The sequence below is a fragment of the Poecilia latipinna genome, unplaced genomic scaffold, assembly GCF_001443285.1.
Source record: "Poecilia latipinna isolate Pla-1442-1.1 unplaced genomic scaffold, P_latipinna-1.0 Scaffold394, whole genome shotgun sequence".
In the NCBI taxonomy this organism is placed as follows: domain Eukaryota; kingdom Metazoa; phylum Chordata; class Actinopteri; order Cyprinodontiformes; family Poeciliidae; genus Poecilia; species Poecilia latipinna.
The window spans coordinates 59,248-75,259 of record NW_015113010.1 but is presented as its reverse complement, the minus strand read 5'-3'; positions in this window follow the sequence as shown (position 1 = coordinate 75,259).

The following is a 16,012-nucleotide window of genomic DNA, read 5'->3' as shown; positions in this document are numbered from 1 at the left end:
GGAGTGAAGGGGTGAAATAAAGAAAGAGTGCAGGAGAGTGGGGGAGGTGGGGGGGGGGGGGGGGGGGTAGATGCAGATTATTGCAACTGTTTCCATTTGCTAAAAAAAAAATATTTACAATCTTGCATAGTTTCTAATAGATTAACTGGATAGAGATACTTTTGCAAGGTAGCGTATTGACAAATAATATTACTCATTTGTTCTTTGATATGTACCAGCTGCAGCAGACTAGTTAGCTTTATCTTAATGTTTTGATTAGTGACCCATGTCACAATCTCCTCTTGATTATCAAACAAAGCTGAAAACAATCAGGATTTAACAAGGCACAACAATACATCATTAATGCACTTTTTAATCTGTTCAGTGCATCCTAAAGGGCCCTCGCAGCACCTATATTAACAAACCACTGGGATATTATTTTTTTTCCCCTCATTAAGCTGGTTTAATGTAATCTAAATAAGATTTTCGCTGATTTGGCCCTCCCATTTTCTGCCAAAGCTGTCGTTGATCGTTTATGTGATTTAAACAGAGACCTAAATCTCCATCTTATCCAATTAATTTTCAGTGCAGGCATGAGAGTGGCTAATGATGTTATCTTACCTAATTAACCTGTATAGGGATTCAACTCCAGGACAGGGGATTGTTCATCCTTCATCCAAGGCACTCATTATTATCATTATAATCATTATCATAAAGGGACTAACTTATGTTGGCCATTTCGCCACCATTAATCTAGATTGAGTCTTTTTGGGGAGAGAACGATCCTTTGGGGTCATTTTTAATTATCAGTAACAGGATGGGAATTTGAGCAAAAGCTGACTAAGTTCAGTTGTGGCCATAGCAATAAGTGGATTCCCATGAGTCTGCACAGCACAATCGTTACGATTTGGCTATGAAGACGACTTTCTACGATCCGCAAAGTTTTCTGCCATCAGCTCTGCGACTGACTCTTGGCTGCCGCCGCACACTTGGAACAGATCAATACCCTTCATTGGGCCATGTGTCATTGGTTAATCGGATATTGATGAGGATATTGACATGCACCTAATTAATCTCAGGCCCAGTGCTGGCTTTCATATGTTTCTTTAATTATGCACTTCATCTAAGTCTATACACAGCAGCAAGCTGACACTTCCTTTCTGACATTGTGATGTAAAGTTGAAACTGGCTAAGTACATTGCGTGGAGATGCAATTTTGTAAAAATGAGACAAGAGAATTTTCCATCAGAAGTAATTTGCACTTTTTTAGCTGCAAAAGGCATAATTTTTGGAATGAGTTTTACTGGATTTCTTTGAATACTTTATTTGTTTTTTGATCAAAATAGACTCGATTTATTGATTTGAGACTATTTTAAAAAAACTGATATTTTTCTAAGCCTCAAGTATAAATGAAGCTTGATTTGCACAATACATGCTTGAAAAATTTAATTTTTTTTTTTTTTTTTTTTTTTTTTTTTTTTTGAGCACTTGTGCATGCACCAGTGCTTTTTACTTTGACAAATCCGGGTTGATCAATAACATTAGTGTGCCGGTGTACAGAAGAAACAGCACCCAAAGGTGACCCCGACTAGTGGCATCACCACAGGGCTCCAATAAGCTGCTCCTCAACCTCTGCTCCGCAAATCGCAAATCTCCAACTTTTAGCCCTGCTGCTGTTGGTTTGATTATTGTTTATAGATACAGCCGAGAATTAAAGCATGGCCCGCAGGCAGCATAATTATTTACAGCTGAAAACTCATATCATTACCAGCATGCTCCTAATTGCCAGAAGTAATATCAATGTTAGTTGATTAAGCATTTTTTTTTCATCTTCAGCCTCCATAATGCACAGAGATTGTTTTTCCTCAGCATATGGGGTGACGGTTTATCTCAATACAGCTGTTCATCTGGCTTTGCCTCCATTTGTTTCCCTACTGTTTGTTCTAAAAACACAAAATCTTCAGAGGGTAGCGATCGATCGCTTCAGTTTTTGTTGTTCACTCACAAGGGCGAATGCAAGAATTATTGTTGATAGTTAAAAAATAAATAAATAAATCTCCATAAATATCCAAAACAGATACAGATGGACTCACAGCAGCAGCAGCAGCAGCAGCAGTACATTCATGGTGATCTCAGAGTCACTAAGAATTGTGCGGCGCTAACTAAGTTCACTGTCAAATGATTGATTAAAATAAATGTTTACTTGGCCGGGGCCCCTTGTGGACTTGTCAAAATATTTCATCCTGTATTTAAAGCAAAAAAAAAGAAAGATTAGGCTATTAATAACATGACCCATACAGGGGAAAAAAATACATAGGCCTTGAAGGCTACTTTATTATTCACATGCAGATTATTCAAACATCATTGAAACTTTGCAGGAGTAGAAACTTATTTTTTTATCCTGAGTATAAAACTGTTCATCAGGTTGGTTTATGCTGAGTTTAGAATTTATTTTCAAAAGGGGAGATGTTACATACATTATACTACCCCTTTAAAAATCTGAAAAGATCACGCACCCTTTGCTTTTTTTGTTTTTTATCAAGACTCTTATCAATAAACAATGTCAGACTTTCTACTTAATTCAGAAAGAATTATTATGAATCACGACATCACTTAAGAAAGTATATTTTAGTGTCGTATTGAAATGTAGTGTGATAGACTGGCATTTTGACTAGGGCGCACCATATCTCTTGGCTGGGAAAGGCTCTAGCCTTCACTAGTAACCCTGAACAGGCCAGTCTGAGTACAGAAACTGGATGACGGATGAAGTGTTAGTTTAATTTTGTCAAAAAGTGTATGTATCCATTTGTCAGTCATTGTTGTTTCTGGATTCTTTTTTGCTTTGCTTTCTCCTTGGCCACAGAGTTCGTAAGGCCTCGTAACAGTGGGAATGAGTGGCATTTTCTTTTTCTTTTTCTTTTTTTTTCTCTCCAAGAATAAAAAAGGGCTTGTGTGAAGCTTGAACTTTCCTTTCATCATACTTGAGAACAGATGTTGCAGAAATAAACTTGCTTTATATGATAAAGAAAAGAAACGGGGGAAGTCATCGAAGGGTCAGTTAAAATTTTGCACAATTTCATCAGAATTCGTCATACGCTGAGGAGAACTAATATTACCCCCAAATGATTGTGTTTACTAAGAACTTCATCAGTGGATCTCATGCTTCCACAGTCAAAATTGTGCAGCAAAGTGGAATGATTGTTAAAAAGGGCAATGCAAATAGTGATTAAAAGTGGGCCTTGGGTCATCATTAGGACATGATTTCAGAGAGATTGAGAGCAAGGGCAAAGTGTTTGAGAAACATCTTCCTGACCAACAAGAGCTGTTCTGCATGCCACTGACTCTTCATGACAAAGCCTTATTATGTACTTTTTGAAAGGCAGCGTCTTCTCCGTTGATGAGCACACTGACTGAAAGTTCAGGCATAAAATGCTTGGGGAAATTAGACAATTGTTGGAATTAAACTTTACACAATGAACTCGTTTATTTTGTTTGTCATTTAGTTTGAGATGGGGTGATGTCATCGTGCGACGAAGGTCTCATGAACTCTTTTTTTTTTTTTTTTTTTTTTAAAGAGCAAGTGACCAGAGGCAGGAATGTGTCAGTGGCTCAAAGGTTGTGTATGAACAAGATATAATGTAGATTTAGTTCAGACATATTAAGTGTAATGGGTGCACATCTGCACTTTAATTTCAAATGATTAAAAAGTTACACCAATATTTTTATGTCCTTTTTTCAATGGCATGAAAAGATCTTACAACTAAAGTGTATTAAGCTAATTAGTTTACAAATCAATTTACCAGTTTGCTGAAAACTTATAGTGTTGGTTAAATGACAATATAACTTTGTTGTTCCTGTAATGGTCATCAACAACATTATTATCCAAAATCTAACATGTCTGAAATGGTGTTGTCACTACATGTCATGTTTTGTCTTTTGGTTTCAAACTTTCTGAAATATGGCCAAATGCTTTTTTTTTTTTTTTTTCCAAATAAACTTTTATGGAGTCAGATATCTAATAGAGTTCTTGTTCCCAAAACGTTATGATTATCAGATTTGTAAAAATGTCATACATCGGTTTTGGAGAGACAGCCAACAGATTTACTTTTTACAAGTGGACAATTATAGTGAAATCCATAATTATCATCTTGATATATGTAAAAAAAACAAACAAACAAACAAACAAAAAAAACTTTATTTTGGGTTTATTTCAAATGTAATGGGCAGCAAAAATGAAAGTAGAGGAACAAAAAGAAAGAGAAAGACAATGGACAAATTGTTAAAAGGGAAAGAAGGAGATAAGAATAATAGGCATAGACGTTTGCTTCTGTAGAGAGAGAGAGAAAACAGAGAATCATGGAAGAACTTAAAAGTACACGGCATGATTTAATACAAGATGTATTCAGTGGACACTGCATTCCAGTATAAATTGTGTCTGTAACTACCTGGACCCACATTTGGTGGAGGCCATGAGACGATCTAAGAGAGGACGCAACCAGACACCCAGTCTGACAGATGAACAGGCACATACAGACAAAATCACACATTCCCACACTCATGGGCACAAATACAGATATTCATACCCACACACCTAACATAAAGACACACAAGAAATGACACCATATACTCGCACTGCCCGTACATACCACAGTATATTCACAGGTTCAGGTACCAACACCCCAGAGTGGCAACCAGCCTATGTACCCAAACTGCACAGGTTCCCACAGTAGGAGAGCAGGCCAACAGCCCAGCCAGATGATTTAATCAGAAACCTGCATCTTCTTTTCTTATATATCTGCACAACTCAATTAATGTTTGCATTTATAGCATCAGAAATAAGTTTTTTCCCCAAGAAAGCTTAAAAAACTCATTTTTCTTTCTTTCTTTCTTTTGCATAATACATTCAGAATGGATACAAACGTCCCAGGTGACACTCTAAACAAAGTCCTGGAAAACAGCTGCTGATTGCTGGAACCTATGTTCTCAGAGGCCGGTCCCTAAACCACATTGCTGTCTAAACATGTAGGCAAATCTTTGAAATGTAAATGTCCAATGACCAACTCAATTCAACTTTTCTTCGGCGGACATGCAACACTGACCCTTAAGGCAGTAGCAAACTCATTAGGGTATTCATAGACTTTGTGTCCTCTGCTTCTTACCTTTTAAGTTTTTAAAGGGTATAATGTTCACTCTGTGAGTTTAACCCAGATCCTGTTTGAACTTTTAATGATCCATTTCCTACAGTTAATGATTCAACACTCGGTTTACTACTGTGCGTATGCACTGATTAACACACAAGCGAAGCAAGGACACTTCTGGACTTAGAAGTTAAATGAGGTGAAACTGTACTCCTGTCATTTTTCAAGTAGGTGCATGCAGTACATTTTAATTTTACAGAGCCATATAATTTTCCTGGTGTTTTGAAATGCACATTCATGTCAGTATTTTTATAGAATAGAATTATGCTGTTCTCCCACAGTGGGGAAACTCAGGTGTCACATGGAGAAATTGACAATATACAATTTACAGTACAAATACAAAAGTTTACAAGACAAATAGTAATTCTGTACATTCCGTACATTTCTTTTAAAAAAAAGTACCACACTCAGATTAAAATGTCCAGATAAGTAAGTTGTATAATTCTACCTCAGACTACTTAATTTTGCTGGTGATCTTGCAAAACAACTTTTAAAACAGTGAAGACTCTTTATAGCAAACAAAACAGCAGCACAGTCTTAGCATGTTGTCTTTTTCCCCACACATTTTCTAGGGCATTTCACAAAATGCTGCGCAGCGTTCCCCAATTAAAGATGGTATTTGTTTCACTCTGGTAATTTTATCTACGTATTTACCAGAAGGAGGAAATCATTTACCAAGTTTTAAGGTTTTCTTTTCTTTTTTTCTTTTTTTTTTTGCAATGGCAATACTATTTCTGTAATTAACCACCATAAATATTATTTCCAACCAAATGTTGAGAATATAGAATTGAGTCTCTAGCCATGTTTTTTTGTTTTTTGTCTTTTTTCTTACAGATTATTTCTTAAACTGCTACACTTAGTGTGTTTTGTGTTTGGATAGGAAAGAAAAGAGAGAGTAAAGCACAAAGTAACTCTCAGTAAATATTTCTGAACAGACGTGATGACACATAATTTGTATATGTAATGCACTATTTGAAGGTCCAGAGCCGCAACATTGACTGTGGGATTTTAAATAATGCGCACTCCAAAGCCTGATAATCCTCAGACTTGTGTTTGGTTTGCAGTGAGATAATCAGCATTAAGAGACACGTTGTGAATGTTGCTCAACAACAGATGAAAAGTACATGAAAGGTCTGAGTCAATACTGGAGCTATTGAAGTGCATTCTCAGAGTACCTCTATTTCTGTTGACTGGCGGCAAGGTATTTTGCACTGTAGCTCAAACCTTTCAGGTACCACACTTTAATGTCAAGAACAGACTCGGCAATCTTGTACATGCTGGCAGAATGATTTTGTTAGCAATTCATGAGCATGTGGCTGTACAGAAGACGCATAAAATATATGTTGCACAGCTACTATAAAGCGCTTGTGCTGCTGCTTTAAAAGGTAAAATTCCATACAAGTGTTTGCAGAGGAAATGGCAAAATCCGTCTATTAGAAGTGTATGACTTTCAAACCACCAAACACACAACGGCCACTGGAATGTCTTGTTTCATACATTCCGATGTGCCACGTTTGACATTGGGTTATTGTTTATCCTTGAAAAATATAAAGACAATGCGTTGTGTGTCAAATTCCTCTGCTGGGTTTTGGTGATGTATGGACAAATTTGCATTGCGTCTTTCGACATACAAAGAACTGGCAACCCCTGGTGAAGTTCTAACTTCTTAATGAAGCTCCCTTCCCAGTGGAATACTTCCAACACTAATGCATAGGTAGAGGTGACAGGTGTGAAAAGCGCATGGTGCTTTTTTGGAACATGAGATTCAGCTGAACTCAATCTTTATCCACGAACTGAAAGAGACCAAAGAGAACGCTTAAAGACGAAGGAAATCCCAGCATCCTGCTCGCATGGCCAAATGGTAAATGCGAGTCTGTGTGGGGCACGTTGTGCGTGCTCAATATTTCCTGCACATGAAGCCACGAAGAAGACAGGAGCAAGCATTCTCTGTTGTATAAAAGTCATATATCGCTTGCAGGCACCAAAACACAAAAGAAGTTGAGTCGTGAACATATTATGAAACAAGATTGGAGAGTGGCAAATTGGTAATTAGCTTCTACATTGCAAATGAGCATTACAGTCTTGCTTATGACTTTCCTCTCTGGTCCCCAAAGCCTCTTCTATTAATTTAGCTCTGAGGGGCCATCCATAAACAGGCTGAATAAGCTGTTAGCCTAAACGACGAGTGCAAATGAAGGACTGGCTAAATATGCTGAAGGTAGCTGAGGTAGTAAAATATTCCATGCACAAATTGGAGAAATCAGACAAGGAAGTAAGTGTAGGAATACATTAGGTTCTCAGTTATCCCCATGTATGTACAGATGAAACCTATTTTTAATCACCACTCTATTAAACCAAGCCAAGGATTTCCTGTGTCACGTCAGAACTATTTTGTAATTAAAGTTATTACTTAATTTACTATTTGTTTGTTCATTCAAAATAAATAAATAAGATGCACACTGTGGTACACATTATTTATAAATGTCACTCAATAAATATTTGAATTATGTCTGCTTTTTATTTATTTTTATTTTTTTCTGTACCTATCTGCTTGGCATATTACGGCTGTCTGGAATGACATCATTTCTCTCAGGGATGACGCTCTGTCTCTCAGCCTTAATTGAAACTGCTGTGAACTCCTGGAAGTCTATACCTCGTCTTATGAGGTCAGTTTCCTGCCTCCGAATTCATTCAGCCCCTCTGGTTGTCTGGCACATGAACAAGAGGAACCCATTACTTTCAAATGAAACCGAAGCGAGACCGAAACTTCCAAATTAATTTACAGTAGAACACACCTCACAGGTAACTAACTCGAGTTTAATGTAATTACTACAAAAGCCATGAATGGCTATAATTGAGAAAAAGCCTACAGCACACAGGGATAACAAATGGCCAGTTAATGAAAGTGGAGAAAGTCGTAACTATTCATATTGATGCGAGAGGGACTGATGTCTGGCTTATTTGAAGCGGCTTCATTTTGCAAATACAGTATGCTTCAGCGTGGACTAGCGCCACCGCTGCCCTGCTCTTGCCCTCCTGTAAGCATGCAGATGAGTCCGCCATTAGGTCTAAGTGGTCTTCACTCGTAAAGGCTGCCATTTCACAAATTAACCAATTTACAACAATAGATGATAGCCTGTGGCTAAGGTCAAAAGGTCAGCTGTGGTAAATATAATGTGTAAGCCTGCAGTACAAGAGAGATTCATAGCGCATCTTTCAAAAACACACACACACACACAAAACAGAGTAGTAAAAGCAACGCACAAATAGATTGATTTAAAGGATAAAAATATTTCACCTCATTCTGCTTTGACCTCAACTATAGGCTTTAATGCCGTTTCAGTCTTTGCTCTGGCCTACATAGTGGCCTAAATGGCCGTTACGTGGTTTAATGCAATGGACAAAACAGCATTAGGCATTTGCTCTGCATCCCCAGTGTGCAGAAAGGCTTGTCAGCCCTGCAAAATAGACTGGAAATAGACGGAGGAAGAAAAAGAGAGAGGCACTCTCGCATCCCTGCCCTTCCAGTCCATCGAGTTTGCACCAGGGCAGACGGACATATGGGTGATGCTACATTCTTTAAAGGGAGTGAAGCAAAATTCCTAACCCACCCTCTCCGCCCCCATCCCTGCCTCCCGCCCCGTCGCTCACAAATTGCCCATTCGAATGTCAGCCCTCCTTCTTATCAAGCAAAGTCTATTGTCTGCCAATTCATGGGACACTGACAAGAAAAGGCCAGAGATGCCGCTCGTATTAGCAGTCAGTGTTTTGAACACGGAGGCACAGTCAGACACACTGCCAAAAAATCAATACAGCTTTGCATGAGCCTGACCCACATACAGGCACACCACAGCCTGAACAGGCAAGGCAATATCATTATTGTGTGTATTTGGATTCATTTGCTATGCATTTGTAAATCCATGAGCCGAAAAGACAAGTGATTAAATGTGTGTGTGTGTGTGTCTCCTGTGCGTGCGTGGATGTAAATTTGAAACACAAACACACTGAAGGTCTGTTTAGTTGTTTAGGAAAAGTTTTGTTTTGTTTTGTGAACATGCACAGAGACCCTTACATGCATGTGTGTGCGTGTGCGCGCGTGTGTGTGTTCATAAGTCCGATCATTGGGGCAGAGTGGGTGTTGAGTTCACACAAGCCCTTCCTGCTGCCTGACTTCACTGTCACTGATTGCAAGCGACGCAGAGCTAATAAAAGAGCAAAGCAGACTGTCAGCAGTGATTAGGCAGGCTACACAGACAAGACAAAGAGAGGGGTGAGCACAGCAGCATTAGCTATGGTCATTAAACAACTTGAGTCAAGGAGATTTTCAGACTAACCTGTTTTATTAAAAGGGAAGGAGGACAGCACAGCAGAGGAGTGTTTGCTATAATTATTCCACATTTTAGCCCAAAATCGCACTTGAATGCTTTAGAAAGTGAATATGAACAATGAACACGACAGTTCCCCGCAAAAGGATTCACATCCAATGAACTTTTTCACATTCATGTTTCACGTTACGACCAATGTAATTTCGTTGGGATTTTATGCGACAGGCCAAAACTGTGTAGTGCATCATTGCGAGCTGGAAGGAAAAAGACACGCAGTTTTGAAAAAAATATTTCATAAGAAAACATGTCAACGGACCGCAGTGTGTCAAAACTGAGCCAACACCTTGTAGAGCCCACCTTCTGCTGCATTTACAGTGAAGTGTGGTGGGTGTGTGCTTCTCCCTACACATTTAGAAAATAAGTGTAAGTTTGAGAAAATCTACAAACATCAATTTTTAGGTCTTTCCACGAAAGACCTAAACATCCTCGGGTGGAAATTGGTCCAGACTTTGACTGGGCCATTCTGACAAATGAATGTGATTTGGTCTAACCATTCTGTGGTCGCTCTGGCTTTATGTTTACCGGTTATCGTCATTCTGAAAGCTAAACTTTCATCTCAGTCGAAAATCTTTTCTGGTTTGCTGCTAGGATTTCCCTGTAATTAGCGCAATTTATCTTCCAATCACCTCCGACCAGTTTCCCGAAGACAAACATACACTGAAGATGTGGCTGTAGCATGAAACATTGTGGAAAGTTAATACTTTCAAGGCACCGTAGTTTAGATGAAAATTTGCCTTGGTCCCATTCACCTTTAGACAGAGAAAACTTTCAGAACTGCAAAATCAATTACAAGATAAATTATCTTGTATGTTTTACATCCATTTTGGGATAAACATTGCATATAAATTGTACATTTATTGCTACTTTAATCCTTGCAAACAGACAACAACGTTTAAGCGGTAACAGTGACTCAGGTGTCTAGGATGATGTTCCAAATCCATATGGTGTCCTCTCTTTGTGATTCATTTGTTTGATTTGTTCAATATGCCATTTGAGCACATAAATAGGCATCCCGACAGGTCGGCAGGCCACATGTTTATTATTGTAAGGCATGGATGATAAACGCTGTTTAGTCCAGCACAATAGATAAAGAAATGAGTACAGAAACACACAAGATGCGGTGAAGCCGTCATAACCGTGATGAACTTTTTTTTTTTTTTTTTTTTTTTTTTAAAGTACGTAGATTTGTAATTCCTGGTCTTCAGATTGTTTTTCCTCCAATTACCTCAATACATATACAGGGATGTGTAAGTGCACTTCCATCCACTTGCTGAACTGCGGCTGTAAGGCAATAGGAATGTCAGACAGGTCAGGAATCTTTTCCATTTGCCTTTAAGCATTGTTGGCTCCCTGACTGCCTGGCTGCCAGAAAGGTTGCCACAACACCTTAGTCTTTCCTTCCCTTTCCATTCACAGTCACACCATCCTCCTGTATGGTGAACATAGTTACCTAGATTTTGTTTTTCATTTGTATAAATGAAACTTGAAGAGAGATCATCCTTAGGTGGCACAAATGTTTTTAAGTCTGCATTCAAGCATATAAATGTGACCAAAAAAAATGTGCAAAGTGAGATATTAGGGTTAAAATTAGATGTATTTCACTTTTAATGTCACTTAGGATAAAAAAGTAAAATAAAATAGAGAAGATTAGAACCAAACTTTTAAACTACCTCATAATTAAGTATAAATAACACTGCAAATAAGAGTCCAGTCCAGGAGTACATCATTTCCTTTAGGGCTGACAGATTACCGCTACCAGATTACCGCTAAGGTAACAGATTACCGCTACCAGATTACCGCTAAGGTAACAGATTACGCTAAGATTGTTTCCATTCTGGATATTAATGCATATTCAGGCACATTTGATGTTTTAAGTATTAAAATAGGCAATTATATAGAGGGCATTTCAAACATTCATACATTTTCGCTACTTGCTTGTGGTCTTGGTCCAACACAAAAACATATTCAAGTGCTTACGTTACCGACTCAGTTTTATTTTTTTTATTTTTTTTTTGAGAAACTGAATTTCAGTTTTCCTTAGCTGCTTAGCTGTAAGCACTCTTGATCCAAATGTTCAAAAGTAAACCCCTGAAAACATTGCGAAAACATTGTGTCTACTGGGTAGGTGGGTGTAGATGATGGATGGGTGGATAGTTTCTCTTATTTGACTCCACTTATTGAGATACACCTGAATAATCTCCTTCTTCAGACATTATCAGTTCAAAAGAATGCTTAATAAGTTATCAAATACATTTTCACCATAGTAATCAGTTTGCTAATGTTGCATAGCCAACTTAAACTTTGATTTAATTTGAATTCCAAGGTTCAAAACAGCCTTCTCACTTACTGTATTGGATAGATCAGCTGGATAAAGACGCAAATTGAAAAAAAAAAATGGATTGGTGCTGTCAAAATAAAAGACGCAGTTTCTTTGGGACGGCCAATGAAGTACCGTCTCGAAACAGCAAGGTACGACTAAATGGGCAAACAGAGGCTGCGATGAACGGATGGAGGTAATTAAAGGTGACCTAAAAGCCCAGACAGGAGGCAGTAAAAGCAGCAGTAAGAAGAGCATATGTTCGTAAAACGTGCGAGATGCAAATCTTCCAGCACTGTACATTAGCTCAAAAATATCTGTGATTCCTTAAATCACATTTAATGTTTGGGAATAAATTTTGTTACACCCCAATATTTTATCTTAGATTAAAATAATTTAAATAAAAAGTCCTAACATTGAAGGAAAGACTTTGAATTATCGGAGCAGAACTTAAAGAATGCATCTGAATAACCTGGCATAAAATGTTAACATATTTTTCTGGCCCTGAGGCGATTTAGTTCAAATACTATAAAAGACATGACTGCTTCTTAAATTTATATTTTCCCATTCTGTCACTAGACTCACATACAAAAGTAGAATTTATATTTCACTATGATTAAAGATTAAGCAGCAAAAAAAAAAAAAAAAAAAACATTTTGAAATCTTTTTGCTGCATGAATAAAAAGTCAGGGGAGGGTTGATTCTCTTTTGAGTAACCATGGATATCAAGCTGTTTTTAATCTTTCTTTTCCTATACTTCTATCAATTGACATGCTCTAACATAGCGCTTTTTTAAGCTTTCTTTCTTTTTTTTTCATTCAATTACAGATCTATTTTTGTCTCGCATATGCAAATGGTATGCACATGCAGGCAAGCACAAGTTAACCCACATGCACACACATACACACACACACACACACACACCCACACACACACACACACACACAAAACAATAAGAGAGGCGGGGGGGAAAAAAAAAGACTGGGTGCGTGTTTTTGCAGACAAACACGCACTCGCTCATGTAAAAACAAAACACACAGTGTGACTCAGAAGCACAAGAATGCGCACACACACGCATGTACTCGGAGCGTGTTTTTTCAGCTTGTTAGAAATGACTGCCAAGAAGCAGGGGTATCCCACAAGCCCTGTAGCCAAGAGACCAACGCAGAAAACCAGACAGAAACTTTCTGTGTGGATGAAAAGGAAAAATATGTAATGCTTCTTTTTTTTTTCTTTTTTTTTTAGAACTTAATTATTTTTATTATTATTATTATTTTTTTATCTTGTTTCGACTCTGTACAAAATGTATGTCTTTTCACTTGGGTTAAATTCATGGCTTGGGAATTAGTGTGCTTTGGGTGGGGGTCATGTCTATCCTTCCCATTAACCTTCCTTTGAAGGTCTTATTGCTCCCCTTTTCCTCTGCAGGTCACCCTCCGTGTGAAGAGGTTGGAAGTCTGCCCCCAGAGCCCGGCCTCCCTGGAAGTCCCCTGCCCAAAAGTATCAAACGAGGGTTTTGTGTTTCTGCTGTGGGACGTTTTTTTTTTATTTTTTTATTCTCATTGCTGTGAAAAGAAAAATGCAACTGCTAATGAATGTGTACATTTAAAAAAAATGTTGTTGGGACTGTATTAATAGAATAAAGCTAATAATACTTGACAAAAAAAAAAAAAACGTTCACAATGCTGCTGTGGTAGAGGAGAATAATAAGACAGACATATAGCTAATGTTGCACAAATTTACTTCTTAGTTAAATTCTGCAAAACAAACATGTCCAGTTTATGCCTGGAAATATACAATCAAATCTCAAATCTAACTAATACAATCTGCTCCTATGGACAATTCGAATGTATACGTTCTAAAATGATTCTACTTATCATTCACTTCAGTCAAATTCAGTTTGTAATGACAAAATTATTTTCTTAAAGTTGCCCAAAATAGGTGCTAGATGTTGGCTGACACCTTAATATGGTTAAATTACTAATAAAGCTTCACATTGATATGTTGTATTGTTGTTGCTTTCCTAAGGCTGCAAAAAAAAAAAAAAAAAAAGGCTGGGGAAATTTTTTAAATGTACTAGTATGACTGCATTCATTGCCTTTGGCACATTTTTATGCTCTACTTCAATTAAACCTTCAATTAAATCAGGAAGTCATTTGGCAGAGTCTACACTCCCAAAAATGAAGGACATCTGTGCTCCTATTTTGACTATACTTTAATATGCACTAGTCACTGGGAAAAAAAAAAAAAAAACGGCAAAAAAAAAGACTAAAAGTCTCAATGTGCTTCTGATGCGACTGTAACTGAGCAGTCGCATCAGACAGCCGGATTCCTTCCAGTTATGGAAAATATTAGCATTGAATCAGCTGAATTTTTCCTGGTGAAACTCTCCGAGTTCACAAAAGCCATTCAAAAGGAACCTTGTGAGATGTGGTCATTTCAGGTTTCTCAGATACAAAACAGCCTGAATGCAGCCCCAGGTCTGATTTATCATGAGATCCACCTTTATGGAAAAAAAAAAAAAACTCAGAGTGATTCTTGATTGACTGTGATACATAAATGTTCATATTTGTATTGTATCTGTACAGTCTGAAGACTAAACACAGCCATAGCATGCAGTGCATCTCTGATGTCCAAGATTGTCCTCGTTTTGTTAGCAATTAATCTGCAGAATAGTTAGACTTGGTTAAATCTTGACAACTTGAAGCTTGTTACATGACTTTAAAAGTTTTACTATTCTATTTATCTCAAAATAATATTTAGCTCAGATGCTCACAAGCTCAACTTCTGCAACAAACCGAGCCTAGGATTGTTCAAATTTGGTCAATACAGCACAAATCAAGCGGTGCACCCCAGATGCGCACAAACAAGCAGATGCACACAAACACACACACACACGCACGCACTCGCACACACACGCACACACACACACACACATGCATGGAGGCAAAGCACACTTTAAATCTCAGCGCTCGAAACATTACCAACATTCACTTTTTGAACTGCTCCACATGCTCAGCAAATCAATACAATTATCTTCTGTTCTTAGGATGTGTTTTCTTTCCCCAATAAAAATCGAAATGTATTTTTATATGCCAAACACACAGCGGCAAAATGTTCAATGACAACACGGCGTCTGGGGAACCAGGGAAATCTTCGTCCCAGCAAACAAATGCGCGCCTGCTATTTTCTGCTCCTGCAAGATCAGATATTTGGGGCAAGGTGTTCGCAGTTTCCTCGTGGGTCTCTCGGGGGAGTCATGTTTTGTGCTTCGTCTTCGGTCTGAGATAAAGGGAAAACCTTTTGACTTTCCCTCCAAGGAGAGAGTGCGAGCGGGGAGGAACTGTGAGCTATGCTGAGCGGAATGCAGAATGCCTCCAACTGAGAGAGAACAAGGAAAAGAAGGGGAAGACATTAATAAAACAATTTCTGCTCATTACTATACAGTTCAGCTTTCTATTTTTATTTAGCACTCAGGAACCGGCGTGTCACTTTGGATGGGAATGATTAGACATAGCAGCTTTTGCAACAGTGCCATATCGTAACATATTTTGCCATTACTCAATGTCACTTTTTTTTTTCTTTATGACATTTCATAGTGTCACATATTTGCTTGAAATAATCACGAAAAAAACAAAACAAACAAAAAAAACAGTTGCATATTGTCACAAACATTTTCTTCTCCCGTTCATTCACGTCGCTTCCCGTGACTTCAGTATTTCTGACGTCAAAATTGGAAAATGTATATTTGCCATTTGTAATGAAACAAAAATATGTTTTACGTAATTTCACATTTTTATTTTTATTCAAGGTGAGACACAGCACTCAAACACTTGGGCATGGGCATGAGCCACGACTGCTTCGATAGTGTCTAAACTTTTAACTGGAACTGTATCCGAATTAACCATATCATTATGACTTATTCCCATGTATTGTATAACAGTTGAACCCCGGCATGCAGCCAGTATTGGTGCATAAACTTTAACTGCATGGCTGGGCATGAAATTTGAGATTTAGGACCACAAAGGTGTGTCTGTTTGAACCAGCCTGTTGCTACCTGCCAGAAGCATTGATCAAAAACCCTGAGTCATAAATCTGAATTTTATTTGATTCTCATGACAGGTTTAAGTAAG